The sequence below is a fragment of the Aotus nancymaae genome, unplaced genomic scaffold (genome assembly GCF_030222135.1).
Source record: "Aotus nancymaae isolate 86718 unplaced genomic scaffold, 86718_ANA_hifiasm-v0.15.2.pri h1tg000022l_1, whole genome shotgun sequence".
NCBI classification, from domain to species: Eukaryota; Metazoa; Chordata; class Mammalia; order Primates; family Aotidae; genus Aotus; species Aotus nancymaae.
Genome location: NW_026988435.1, coordinates 35,558,002 through 35,573,488, shown reverse-complemented (window position 1 = coordinate 35,573,488; position 15,487 = coordinate 35,558,002).

Here is a 15,487-nt window from a genome sequence, read left to right as displayed (position 1 = left end):
AAAAGTGAAATAAAACCCCTGCTCCCTGTACACTCTACACTTCTGACACCAGATGTGGGAAGTGGAAAAAGTTCCTTTTCAAGATTTCCTTTCTTGTTAAAGAATAAGTGTGCTAGTAGCTTTTTGTTAAGCTCTCTCCTACGTAGCTGTTAGACATGCCGGGCTTGCAGGCACGTAGTACACTCTATGTCCTTGTACTTTAACCAAGATATCTGTGCTGGACGTGCTCACAGGCACGTCCCAGCTCTCCATTGCTTTTACCTGTTTAGAAAAGTTTTAAGTTGTTAGCCAATTGGGTTTTAGTTTAGATTGTGAGGTCTGGCTCCAGCCAATGGAGATCAGACACAGCAGTAAGGATGATGCCAAATGCGTAAGAAATAAAGTTGTGTGTTTCCCTTTGTTCTTCGTACTCTCGTGGCATGATGGCGACCAGGAGTACCCTTCCTCCAGTCCAGGGAGTAAAAATTGCGTTGCTGAAAGATCCTTTGTCTCAGTGCTGATTTTTCTTTGTGGCAGCGAGCATTTATTTCCAACATCTATTTCCAACACCAGACATGTGGGTTTTTCCATACAAAGCAATTTCCTATTCTTGGCAGCCACTGACTGGGTGTCCTACAATGTAACTCAACCCTGACATTATGTCATTTGCTAGAATGGCTCACACACATAACTCAGGACAGTGTACTTACTAGATGACTGGTTTGTCATAAAAGCATACAACTCGGGAACAGCCACGTGGAAGAGACACGGGGCAAGGTATGGGAAGGGGCATGGATCCAGCACCTCAAAGTAGTCAGATGTTTCTGTGTATACTGCTGTACATATACCTCCCAGATGTGTATAACACTGTGCAAATAACACCACTACTCTGGGCTGAATTGTGCTCCCCCAAAATTCGTAAGTTGAAGACTTCACCCTCAGTATCTCAGAACGTGACTGCATTTCAAGATGCGATCTTTAAAGAGATAATTAGGGTAAAAAGCCGGGATAATTGTTCCAATCCAAGATGACTGGTGTCTTGTAAGAAGAGGAGACTGGGATACCCCCAAGGCACAGAAAGATGGTGATGTGAAGACCTAGGGAGGAGATGCCCATTGACAATTGCAAGGGGTGTCAGAATGAAACCAGCCCCACTTGTTCCATCATCTTGGACTTCTAGCCTCCAGAATTGTGAGGAAATACATTTCTGATTTTCTCTTTTTTTTTCTTTCTTTGTCTCAGACAACTTTTTTTACATTGTGAATTACAGGCATGTGCCAACACGCTCAGCTCATTTTTGCATTTTTAGTAGAGACGGGGTTTCTCCATGTTGGCCAGGCTGGTCTTGAACTCCTGACCTCAAGGGATCTGCCTGTCCCGGCCTCCCAAAGTGCTGGGATTACAGGCATAAGCCACCATGCCTGGCCTATTTTTATTTTTCGTTTTTTGAGACAGAGTCTTGCTCTGTCACTCAGGATGGAGTGCAGTTATGCAATCTTGGCTCACTGCTACCTCTTCCTCCTGGATTCAAGCAATTCTCCTGGCTCAGCCTCCCTAGTAGCTGGGACTACAGGTGTGTGCTACCATGCCCAGCTAATTTTTATATTTTTAGTAGAGACGGGGTTTCACCATATTGGTCAGGCTTGTCTCGATCTCCTGACCTCAGGTGATCCACCCGCCTCGGCCTCCCAAAGTGCTGGGATTATAGGCATAAGCCACCGTGCCCAGCCTTTTTTTTTTTGAGATGGAGTCTTGCTCTGTCGTCCATGCTGGAGTGCAGTGGCACAATCTTGGCTCACTCCAACCTCCGCCTCCTGGGTTCAAGTGATTCTCCTGCCTCAGCCTCCCAAGTAGTTGAGATTACAGGCATGTGCCACCATGCCTGGCTAATTTTTCTGTTTTTAGTAGAGATAGCATTTCTCCATGTTGGCCAGGCTGGTCCTGAACTCCTGACCTCAGGAGATCCTCCTGCCTCGGCCTCCCAAAGTGCTGGGATTATAGGCCTGAGCCATCATGCCCAGCCACATTTCTTTTGCTTAAGACACCTACTGTGGGTCTTTGGAGTACTAGGGCAGACCAAGCAGACTAATACTGTGACAATGGGTAGCTAGTCAGGTATGAGCAAGGCAGGAGAGGGCTCCCCCAACATACACAATTGTTAACTGTCTCTCTAAAGTAATAATTGGTCACAGGTGGTGCCAGGGAAAGGCAGGCTCCCAATAGAGAGAAAACACCTAAAGCTGGTCAGCAGCTTCCTGATGGGATCTCAGGAGTTGGGCGAGTGGGCTCAAGCAGGCCACGTGCACAGCCCGCCCCTAGGGAAGAATCAGGGGAGAAATAAGGCAAGACCCCGGAAGTATGTCCACATGTAAAGCCCCAAGTCAAAAGGTCCCGCTGTGCACTTGATCTCTCCAGCTGCCAGCTTGGCCCCCTTCCATATATACTTCATTTGTTCCTGCTCTAAAGCTTTTAAATAAACTTTCATTCCTGTTCTAAAACTTGCTGTGGTCTCTTTTCCTGCCTTATGCCCCTTAGTTGAATTCTTCCTTCTGAGGAGGCAAGAATTGAAGTTGCTGCGGGCCCGTGTGAATTTGCTGCCAGTAGCGATAGCACTATCCATCATCTAGTTCTGGTTTCCTTGGATGGAGTACTATATTCAACAGTCGCAGAACACATATTATTTTTAAGTGTAATTTATGTGCTTTTTTGGTACTGTGATAAATATTTTCTGTTCGTGTCAAAAGTTATAAAATACACAGGAAGAAAATTAACTCGATGTGCAAGAGTAAAACCTGCAAGATGTTACTGAGAGAGATGAAATAAGGCCTAAAATATGGAGAGAGATACCAGCTTATGGTGTGAAAAATTTGATATTATTAAGATGTTAAATGGCCCCAAATTGATCACGTTCACTACAGTTCCAATCATCATCCCAGCGGTTTTACCCACTATAGAAATGGACATATTGATAAATAACATTTGGCTGAAATTTAAAACTTTTCTTTATCAAAAGAGATTACTAAGAAAATGAATAGGCAAGCCACATACTGGAAAGAAATAAAGTTTAAAATTAAGTATCTACTAAGAAATTTATACCTGGAATATATACATCAATAATTAAATGACGAATAGCCCAGTTAAAAACATGGCAGTGGACTTGAACAGATACTTTATAGGGAAAGATATGTGAATAGCCCATACACACATGAAAAATCTTCAAAGTCAACAGTCATCTGGGAGAGGCAAATAAAACAGGAGATACCGCCACAGAATGGGCAAGATTAAAAAGACCTTCCTATTTTCCAGTTGAGCATAATTTTATTACTTTGGAATTTTTACTTCCGTCTGACGAAATACTGATTATTAAGTTGAATTTATTTGTCTGATAGTAACCTTGATTTTAAAATATTCATGATGGATAAGCAGAGACTAACCAGAAAAAAAAAAATCCATGCGAGTACCCTAGTAGAAAAACAATTTTTAAAAAATGTTGCCCCTTTGACATTAGTAAGAAGTGATACTGCCATCAAGGTTAACTCTCTAAGATAGTAATGACATATTTATATTAATAAATACCTCAAAGACCTTGACTGCTAGCATTGTTTTTCTTCTCCCTTTAATTTGTAACCCAAAGCTTGAAGGTGAAAACGTTTTTTTCTAGGATGTTTTCTATTACGTTAGTGATCATCGCAACTACAGATTGAGTGGGGAGAGAAAGATAGAAAGCAGAGATCTAGAGAGGGAGATGGCACAAATGTTTACTGAACAATGACGTGGACAAGATGCTTTAGGTAATTCTCACAATACTGTGTCTCAGGTGGTGGGAAGCTCATTTTCCAGGCAGAGAGCTGGATACATTCAGATACAGCAGCCTGTAGGCCATGCTCTCCCTAGTACCCCTGAGATTTGCAAACTGGGTGTGTTCCTGTCCTATGGCTGCTGCAACACATTACTATAAACTTGGTGGCTTAAAGTAACACAGATCTGCCAGGCGCGGTGGCTCACGCCTGTAATCCCAGCACTTTGGGAGGCTGAGGCGGTGGATCACGAGGTCAAGAGCTCGAGATCAGCCTGACCAACATAGTGAAACCTTGTCTCTACTAAAAATACAAAAATTAGCTGGGTGTGGTGGCACACGTCTATAATCCCAGCTACTCAGGAGGCCGAGGCAGGAGAATCTCTTGAACCTGGGAGGCGGAGGTTGCGATGAGTCGAGATCATGACACTGCACTCCAGCCTGGGTGACAGAGCGAGACTCTGTCACCAAAAAATAAAGAAAAACAAAATTCCTTGGTTCATGGCCCCCACCACATTGCCGTTCTCCCCTGCTTTCCTTATCACATCACCTTTTCCCTCTCCTGTACTCAACTCTTTCTTCTTCCAAAGCTCCTCTTCTTATAAGGACGGTTGTGATTATACTGGGCCCATGCAGAGAATCAAGGGCCATCTCAAAATCCTTCATCACATCTGCAAAGTCCCTTTTGCCACATAAAGTAAAATTCACAGGCTTAGGGGATTAGAATGTAGATATTTTGGGGGGCCATTAATCAGCCTCTGCACTGGGCAAACAGTGTCACATCCTGGGAATATAAATCCTCAAAATAAACACACTTGTTTCTGGAGTGTTCATGTTCTTATTAAAGATTTTTGCTATAGAAGTTACATTTTAATGGCTAGGTTTGGTGGCTCATGCCTGTAATCCCAGCACTTTGAGAGGCCGGGCAGGTGAAATCACCTGAGGTCAAGAGTTTGAGACCAGCCGGACCAACATGGTGAAACCCTGTTTCTACTAAAAATACAAAAATTGTCAGGCATGGTGGTGTACACCTGTAATCCCAGCTACTACCGAGGCTGAGGCAGGAGAATCGCTTGAGCCTGGGAGGTGGAGGTTGCAGTGAGCCAAGATCGAACCACTGCACTCCAGCCTGGGTGACTCCATCTCAAAAAAAAGTTACATTTTAATACTGAAAAAAATATAGGTATATATCAGAGTATATGCAAAATTTGCATGACTTTTTAAAAAAGTCCAATTTTATTGTAGATAATTTCAACAATTGCAAAAGCAGTGAGAAAGCATAATGAATTCTCATGTGACCATCACTCAACTTCAACAATTTTTTTTTTTTTTTTTTGAGATGTAGTCTCTGTCGCCAGGCTGGAGTGCAGTGGTGCCATCTCGGCTCACTGCAACCTCCGCCTCCCAGGTTCAAGCAATTCTCATGCCTCAGCATCCCGAGTAGGTGGGATTACAGGCGCCCGCCACCACACCCAGCAAATTTTTTTGTGTTTTCTTAGTAGAGATTGGGTTTCACCATGCTGGCCAGAATGATCTCTAAACAGTTTTTATCAAATCATGGCCAAGGCCAATTTAGTTTCATCTGTACCCCTACCTACTCCTCCAACCCTGGATTACTGTGAAGCGAATTCAAAATATATCATTTCATCTGCAAACATTTCTGTACGTATCTCTGCAGGAGGGCTTTTTTGTTTTGTTTTGTTTTTTTGAGACGGAGTTTTGCTCTTGTTACCCAGGCTGGAGTGCAATGGCGCGATCTCGGCTCACCGCAACCTCCGCCTCCTGGGTTCAGGCAATTCTCCTGCCTCAGCCTCCTGAGTAGCTGGGATTACAAGCACGCGCCACCATGCCCAGCTAATTTTTTGTATTTTTAGTAGAGACGGGGTTTCACCATGTTGACCAGGATGGTCTCGATCTCTTGACATTGTGATCCACCCACCTCGGCCTCCCAAAGTGCTGGGGTTACAGGCGTGAGCCACCGTGCCCGGCCCCAGGAGGGCTTTTTTTACAAAAAACAAAACCATAATGCTATCATCCCACCTGAACATTGTTTAATTGAATAAACTATCTAGTCAATGTTCACATTTTCTTTATTTGTCTCATAATTTTTTTATAGTTAATTTGCTCAAATTGGGAGCAAGTAAGGGCCATGTGTTGCAATTGCGTGATGTGAGATATATCTCTGAAGTCTTGCTAAATTTACAGAGGTCCTCTCCTTCCTACTCTTTCTATATTTTTAAGAGCAGTTTTATGTTCATAGCAAAATTGAGAAAAAGGAACAGATTTTCTCTATACCTCTGGCCCACAGGCACGTATTGACCCCCCATTATCCATACGCTGCATCAGAGTGGTACATTTGTTACAACTGATGACCCAACAATGACACATCATTATTACCCAGAGTCCACAGTTTACATGAAGGTTCACTGTTGTACATTCTATGGGTTTGGGAAAATGTGTAATAACGTGTATCCACCATTATCATATCATACGAAGTAGTTCCACTGCCCTGAAAGTCTTTTATGCTACAACTATTTATCCCTGTCTAGAGTCTTCCAACAGTGAATAACAAGAAGCTTAAAAAAGTTGTTACACATTTCTGGGAGGCTGAGGTGGGTGAATCACAAGGTCAGGAGTTTGAGACCAGCCTGGTCAACGTGGTGAAACTCCGTCTCTACTAAAAATACAAAAATTAGCAAGGCATAGTGGTGCATGCCTGTAGTTTCAGCTACTCGGGAGGTTGAGGCAGGAGGATCACTTGAACCCAGGAGGCAGAGGTTGCAGTGAGCCAAGATTGCGCCATTGCACTCCAGCCTGGGTGACAGAGCAAGACGTTGTCTCAATAATAATAATAATAAAAGTTATTATGCATTTCTGAGGCTGGCGTGATGGCTCAAGGCTGTAATCCCAGCACGTTGGGAGGCTGAGGTGGGAGGATCACTTGAGGCCAGAAGTTCGAGACCAGCCTGGCCAACAGGGTGAAACCCTGTCTCTACTAAAATAATACAAAAATTAGCCAAGAATGGTGGTGTATGCCTGTAGTCCCAGTTACTTAGGAGGCTAAGGCAGGAGAATTGCTTGAACCCAAGAGTCGAAGTTTGCAGTAAGCCAAGATCGTGCCACTGCACTCCAGACTAGGTGATGGAGTGAGACTCTATCATTAAAAAAAACATTATGCATTTCTGAATTTAAATCTACATACATTTTGTACATTTCTTGCCCTAGAACAAGCTTGTCACAGGGCACATGTGGCCCAGGATGGCTTTGAGTGTGGCTCAACACAAATTCATAAACTTTCTTAAAACATCATAAGATTTGATTGCATTGTTTTTAGCTCATTAGCTATTGTCAGTATTTGTGTACTTTATGTGTGGCCCAAGACAATTATTCTTCTTCCAATGGGGCCCAGGGAAGCCAAAAGATTGGAAATCAATGGCAGAAATTTATTTATTTATTTTGGTACTTAGGATATATCTCATGAGAGATGTATAGTCAAGTTCGTGTTTTAAAATTACTCAAAATAGTTCTTCTCCACGCAGCTATGCCATCCACTGGATATATTCGATATCTAAATATTTAGAGATTCAGTTTTTTAAAAAGATATTGTTTTATAATTATGTCAAATAGTTACATGATTCCAAAGTCAATTATACAAGACAACGTGCAGTTGGAGATCCATAGTTCCTGTTCTCCCGTGTTCCTGCTACTTTCAGCTAAGTAGGCACTTAAAAAAAATGTTTTTGGTATATCCTTCAATTTTTAAAAATACAAGTAAATACATATGTATATTCATGTCTTCCCCTTACCTTTTTTTAGATGTGTATTAGCAAATTACATTTTTAAAAAACATTGTTTTATTTTTCTGAGACAGGGTCTTACTCCGTCATGCAGGTTGGAGTGCAGTGGCACAATCTTGGCTCCCTGTAACTTGGCTCACTGTAAGCTCTAGCAATCCTCCCACCTCAGCCTCCTGAGTAGCTGAGACTACAGGCATGTGCCACCATGCCAAGCTAACTTCTTTTGTATTTTTAGCACAGATAGGGTCTTGCCATGTCATCCAGGCTGGTGTTGAACTCCTGGACTCAAGCAATCCTCCCACCTTGGCTTCCCAAAGTGTTAGGATTACAGACATGAGCCACTGCACCCAGCCTGTCTTTTCTACTCAACTTTTTATTAAGTAAAAAGTTTATTCTTGTGACCCCCTCCATGGCATGCAAAGATGTCTCTTTCTTTTTCACAGGTACATAATGCTCCCATTGTGTGGATGTACCACAGCTTATCCAGTCACTTCCCAGTTGATGAATGTTTGGGTTGTTTTAGTCTTTTCTATTTCATGTAGTGCTTCAATGTCTTGTGTTCGTGTTTTACCATATTTTTGCCAGTGTACTTTTGGAATCTATTCTTAGATGTGAGGGGTGTGTGTGTGTGTGTGTGTGTGTGTGAGAGAGAGAGAGAGAGAGAGGGATACATATGTATGTAATTGTGTTAGATATTGCCAAATTCCTTTCCATACAGGTTATAATATCTTGAATTTTTATCAGCAATGTATGAAAGTGCCTGTTTTCTTGGGCAACAGTATGGACAACAGATTATGTTGTCAAACTTCTGGATTTTACCAAAGTGATAGGTGAGCTACTGGTTTTTAGTGTAGTTTAAAAATGAGCATGGCAGAGAACCTTTTCATAAATTAAATATTTGCTTTTCTTTTATAGTGACCTATCTTTCTACATTTTCTGTTGTAGCATATTTTCAAATAAGAAAAGCTTGTAAATGTAAAAGATGAAATTGTCAAGTTCAGTTATGTCTGAAAATGTCAATTATATCTGGATCACGATTTGCATGGGTATATAACTCTAGTCTGACAATCACATGCTCACTGAACTTTGAGCTTTCCGGCTTCTGAAATCAGGTTGCTGATGAGAAGTCTAATGTGATCTGACTCTTGCACCTTTTCCCTCTTCTTTGAAACTTTTAGAAATTTATCTTAAGGTTGGAGTTCTGATAATTTACAATGTTAAGCCTTGGTGTGAGATTATTTCATTTCTTGTGCCAGAAAATTAGTATGCTCTTCCAATCTGAAGATTCAGCTAACAGAATAAATTTACATTGGAAACATACTCTTCTCTTACATGATACTGGAATTCCTCAGAGTTAGCCCCCTTGAAAGATGTATTTTGAAAGCTACAAGGCCCTATCAAATATGTGGTGTTACAGTTCAGCAGTGTAGTGTGGCCACTGCACTTGGGGTCCAGAGACCTAGGTTCTGGACTGGAATCTGCATTTAGTCAAGATTCCCTTGGTAGTGACAGAAATCCAATTGTAAGTGGCTTAAACAGCAGTGGGGTTTAATGGGATCATGCCGTGGGGTGGGGCCGCGGAGCTGAAGGGGGAGCAGTGGGGTGTGCGTGCTGCTAGGACTCTCAGGCTCCACCTTGCATCTTGTCTCTCTTGGAGGGTCAGTGTCATGGCAGCCTGTTCCACGTGGCTAGGGACATGGTTGATGACAGCTCTGGAGTCATGATTCAAGAGGAAAGGGTGAGCAGAGGACCCTCCTTTGAAGTTTTGGCATGACAAGTTCCAGGGATGGACACAGACTGACTCTAGTTGAACTAGTTTCTGTGGCCAGGAAGGTGGCTGGTGGGAAAGACTGATCACCAGGGCTGGGGTGTCGCTTCCTCTGGGATAGGGCGGGAGTGAGTTAAGACCTTCAGGATGGGAGCCCACCACAGCCACACTGTTGGAGTGGTGAGAGGAGGTGCAGTACTCCTGAGAGGGGAAGGGTACCTGACATATATCAGCCCAGATGTCCATGAGTCTCTGCAACTAACTAGATCTGTGACCTCTGAAGCACTCCAGACCTCAGCTTTTCCACTTGTAGACTGAGACATGTGGATCATGACGTGTGGAATCTTTCCCAGATGAAATATATTATGACTTCGATGAAAATCATGTTCATTTCCTTATTCTTTCTTAACTTGCATGAGAACCAAATATCTCTGTTAAGAACTGGAAAATCGTGATTCCACACACTAACTAGGAGAGGGAAACAGGACTATTTAAAGAACACCCTGCCTCTGAGGATTTTTAAGAAGGTGAAGTATATTCCTGTAGTTATTGTTTCGCTCCCATAACGGAGCTATAAATATATATCCACACTTTTCCCACAGTGCATTTTATCCCCCTAAGGAGGGTTTGGATGGTGGCAGAAGGTCCCTCGGAGCTGAGTGCTCAGCATGACATTCTCTTGGGAAGGCAGCTTTGGGTGCCATTTGGTCCTTAGACATATTTCTACCAATAACTGGATCAGGCCAGGTGTGGTGGGTCATGTCTGTAATCCCAGCACTATGGAAGGCCGAAGTAGGGGGATCACTTGATTTGCAGACCAGCCTGGACAACATAGCCAGACGCTGTCTCTACAAAAAACACAAAAAGTTATCTAGGTATGGTGGCATGTGGCTGTAATCCCAGCTAGTCAGGAGACTGAGGCATGAGAATCACTGGAACCTGAAAGGCAGAAATTGCAGTGAGCTGAGATCGCACCACTACACTCCAGCCTGGGTGACAGAGTGAGACTATCTCAAAAAAAAAAGGAATTGGATCAATTCGTCCTCAGATGCAGCTGCAGCCAACTCTTTATGCACTAAAGGGGCCAGCTGACTGATTCCAGTGACCTGTCATCACATCATATTAGTGTAAGGAAGGGCATAAAATTAAAATATAGCCTGTGTTTGTATTCTGTAGCCATTCATTTTTTCTTTCTTTCTTTCTTTCTTTCTTTTTTTTTTTTGAGATGAAGTTTCACCCTTTCACCCAGGCTGGAGTGCAGTGGTGCAATCTTGGCTGACCTCCACTTGCTGCGTTCAAGCAATTCTCCTGCCTCAGCCTCCTGAGTAGCTGGAACTACAGGCACCTGCCACCACACTGGGCTAATTTTTGTATTTTTAGTAGAGATGGAGTTTCGCCATGTTGGCCGGGCTGGTCTCAAACTCCTCACCTCAGGTGATCCACCCGCCTTGGCCTCTAAAGTGCTGGTATTACAGGCGTGAGCCACTGCGCCCGGCCTGTAGCCATTAATTTCTGATTTTCCTCAATTGCCAGACCACTCTTAAAAGGCCATAATTCTCCCAAATTATCAAGATCTCACTTGTTTCTCCTCCTCTTTTTCCTTCTCTCTCCCAGTTATATTTTCTTGCCCTTCTCTCCCCTCTAGCGCTAGCCATTGACATAAATTAGATAATGAGTATTTGTTCGTAATTTACACTAACACTTCTAAATCAAGCCAAGCATTAGGGTTGAATCAGGTAGTTCAAGTAACCCATATGTTGTGCAAGAAAAGACTGCAGGTCAGAATCAAAACGGAACTCTCTTTCACATTTTGCCTTCCGCTATGCCTTTAGACCTTCTTCGGTGACGACGGTCTTCCTTGTGGCCCTGGATGAGCACAAGGGCAGTGTGCGTGGGATATCTTCCCATTCACTCTCCACCCTGCTCTCGACCATGGGGAACTTGTACGGATTACATCAATATGCTCTGTGTCCTGTGGATTCCCGCTGGACGTGGGCAATAAGGAGTTCTGTTGGGATTTACTCAGGGTAGTTGGCAAAATATTAAGGAAAATATTAGGGGAAGTTATAAGATATAGTCTCAAACCTTTTGGAAGCCTGAAAGGTTTTCCTTAACTTGTAATAATGGAACAGGCTGAAGGTAGCTGGGTCTTACCTTAGAGCATTAGGTCATAGGATGAAGATTAGGGATAACAGAAGCTTCCCCCAGTTAAGTCTGTTTACACCTTTTTCTCTGACTACTTGTTTACTCATGTAACCTTTGAGCCCGATGGCCCTCTGGTGGGGATGTGTTAACCAGGGATATTATCAATTAATGGGGTTTACTCTAGGTATCGGTACCTGAGCTTTAATCTTTGGAAGAACTACGCTCTTAACCATGTTTTATCCACAAGTGTGTTTACTCAAAGCCTTTGTTGTTAAATCCGTACTGAATAAACGTGAGGGAGAGTTAGTGCGGGGTTGGGTAGCTGCAATCGCCCTCTGAGAGCAGCTGATGACCTCCCTAGCCCACTTGTTCACTGTGTTTGAGTGCATTGATTCACCCATCATGGAGTCACGGTTTGCAGGACAGACTCCTGCAGGTGGTGATCAACGTCTCAGAGTTCCAGCAGGAAATTGGAGGGACAGAAGAGAGTGAGGTCAGAGAATGTAATCTCCTGCCTCCCTTCTTATGAGGTCACCCCAGCTTGCTGTGATTCTGGATGGAAGATGGTCATCTCAAGGTATTCTGCTCTTCACAACACTCCTTCTTTCTGGTAACCTCTCCCAGCATCCCTCTGGGTTGAGGAAGAGGTGATGTTGGCTTCAGAGCTGCTAACCTGGATTCCTGCACCATCCCTCATGGTTCTCTCCTACAAACCTTTGCGAAGAAACCCTCCCATACTAGCAGAATTTTAGTACCTCCCCTCTGTGTTTTTCTAAGGCCCTCTTAGGGAACAGACAATTCTGCAGGCACTTGCACCGAAAACAGAATCTCAGTGAAGAAATGGTAGCATCAGTCTAAGATACTAATCAACATAGCAATCTTCACTACAGGATGAGAACTGTTTTCCCTTTGCCCCAGGTAGGACATAGGCCACCCCAGCGCCCCTTGCCTCAGGTGGGGAAGGGGCTGGGGCTGGCCCCGCTCTCTTTCCCACCTCGCCTGCTCCCCGCGGTTTTCATTTCTGCCTAGCCTGAGTTGGGGGAGATGGGGGATAGCACAGTTTTCAGCCTGAGCTGGGGGAGATGGGGGATAGCACAGTTTTCAGCCTGAGCTGGGGGAGCTGGGGGATAGCACAGTTTTCACTTTGATATGGTTTGGCTGTGTCCCCACCCAAATCTCATCTTGAATTGTCATCTCCATGTGTTAGGGAGGGAGCTGGTGGGAGTAACTGGATCATGGGGCAGTTCCCCCAGGCTGTTCTCACGATAGTGAGTTCTCACGAGATCTGATAGTTTTAAAGTGTGGCATTTCCCCTCTGCTTGCTCTCTGTCTCTCCTGCTGCCACGTAAGCTGTGCTTTGCTTCCCCTTTGCCTTCCATCACAATTGTAAGTTTCCTGAGGCCTCCCTAGCCATGTAGAACTGTAAGTCAATTAAACCTCTTTCCTTCATAAATCATCCAGTCTCTTTATAAATTACTCAGTTCTTTATAGCAGCATGAGAACAGACTAATACACATTTGAACTTGTTCTAACTTCGTTTTGCACTCTTAGGTCAGGTCTAGTTAGAACTGATCTTCTCTCCTGGCCCCTTTGGGGACTCCCTGCACCTCCCAAATCCCAAGTGCATGTCCGCGACCCACTGGGCAAGGCCTCACCTCAGGCCGGCTCTCCCTCTGCCCTGGTTCTCCAGGAGTGCTGTTCATTCTTGACTCATCACTGGGGAGTCTTCGTGCTTCCAGGTTAGCTCTTTGGGCAGAAATTAAGACTCCAGGTGACATCCTGCCAGCAAAGTTTAGATCTGGCTGACAACCTACCTTGTTCAACTTTGTTGTGCTACCAAAACACATGCAGCTTGACCCACCTGCAGGTCACCCTTGTCCCCAAGTGCCTGGGAACCAACAGGTATATAAATGCTTCCTCAAAGTCTCTTGTCAGCCAAACTGAGGCAAGGAGGCAGATGCTCTCTTCTCTATTGCGGGGGAGCCCATCCCCAAAGAGATCCTTCCAGTGAAGTCACCTTGGTCACCATTTTCTTCTTTCCTTTATATTCCCAAAGTGTGTGAGAGGAGGTTTAAGAGAAGAGGAAATCAGCTAGACACGGTGGCCCATGCTTGTAATCCCAGCACTTTGTCAGGCCGAGGTGGGTGGATTACCTGAGGTCAGGAGTTCGAGACCAGTCTGTCTCTACTAAAAATACAAAAATTAGCCAGGCATGGAGGTGGGTGCCTGTAATCCCAGTTACTCGGGAGGCTGATGTAGGAGAATCGCTTGAACCTGGGAGGTGGAGGTTGCAGTGAGCCGAGATCCCGCCACTGCACTCCAGCCTGGGTGACAGAGTAAGACTCTATCAAAAAAAAAGCAGGAGGAATCATTTCTCCTATATCTACTCTGAAGATTCCTCTAGGAAGGAGGCCAATCTGTCTCACACACACTTTGGCATCTCATTTTTACCTCATCTTAGAGTCTCAGTGGAAACTTCAACTTTAACATACTGTAACAGATGATTACATACGTTTTTGGTTGCTAGTCAAAACAAAACAACAATTGAAACTGGCTTCCACAACAACTAGAACTGGTTGGCTCACACAACTGGAAGGGTCCAGAGGCTGGGTGATTCCCTTACTCAGACTGGACAAAATTGAACTTGACAAGGCCAAGTGTTTATTCTGAGCCAAGCCTTATTGCCATTGGAGCACCATGGGTAGCCATCCCTGCCCCAGACACTAGGGGAATAGTCATGGTCATCTGACCGATCGTGTTAAACTTCCAGGGACCCATTCCTGGAATCGGTGGTGACAGTGGTGGAGATGGACTCAACCTCCCCAACATCTCCTCGTTGTATAACTAGGAGGTATGATGAGAATGTAGTTCAGGAAGCAACCACAACCATGAAATACGAGATCATCTTATTCAAGCATCTCATTTTGTCCCCCCATAAATATGATGATTTTGTGGTTAGTTGAAATTTTGTTTTGTTTTTTTGAGACAAGATCTCGTTCTGTCACCCAGGCTGGAGTGCAAATAGCATGATCACAGCTTACCGGAGCCTCGACCTCTCAGGCTCAAGCCATCCTCCTACCTCAGCCTCACAAGCAGCTGGGACTACAAGTGTGCACCACCATGCCTAGCTAATTTTTAAATTTTTGTAGAGACAGGGTCTCTCTATGTTGCCCAGGTTGGTCTCAAACTCCTGGGCTCAAGTGACTCTTCGCCTCAGCCTCCCAAAGTGCTGGATTACAGGCATGAGCCACCATGGCTAGCCTTGTTTTTATATTCATAATATTAATACAAACACACTTGTGCCTATAGAGGAATTCATTTTGCATCAGCCAACTTCTCCATGAGGTGCAGGAGGCATCATGCCTAGGAACCATGATATTAAAGCCCATGAAAATGTTTCAATTTTTTTAATCAGAAGAAAAAAATGAACCTATAAGTCTAACAAAGTTTTATGGTATCATTTTAATATTGTCATCTTCATTTTAATATAATCATCTTCATAGCAATGCAACTATAAAATGAAATTTTTATTAACTGTTTTATGGAGGGAAGGGCTTACCAAGGCAAAAATACCTAGGGCTGCTGAAAGTCACCATGCAGCTCGGCCTTGTATTCCTTCTTTCCTGAGGCATCCTATCATAGAATTTAAGTATTGACATTAGGAACTCAAAGTCTGAGACAAGGAGATGATCCTTTGAATCCCAAAGTAACCAGCCACTTACTTAAACTCATGTGGATTTTATCAGAGTTGTACCAGAGATACTATACTTGAAAACAACAGTCCAGGAAGGTCAGCCCTGGCTCCACAAAAACAGAAGGGGCCAAGTATGGTGATGCATGCCTGTAGTACCAGCTGCTTAGGAGGCTGAGGCAGGAGGATGCTTGAGGCCAGGAGTTCGAGACCTGCCTGGGCAACATAGTGAGACACCATCTCTGAAAAAATAAAGAAAAGAAGAAAAAAGCAGAGGGTAGGAAGGGAATTCTAGGAGTGGAAAAAAAAAA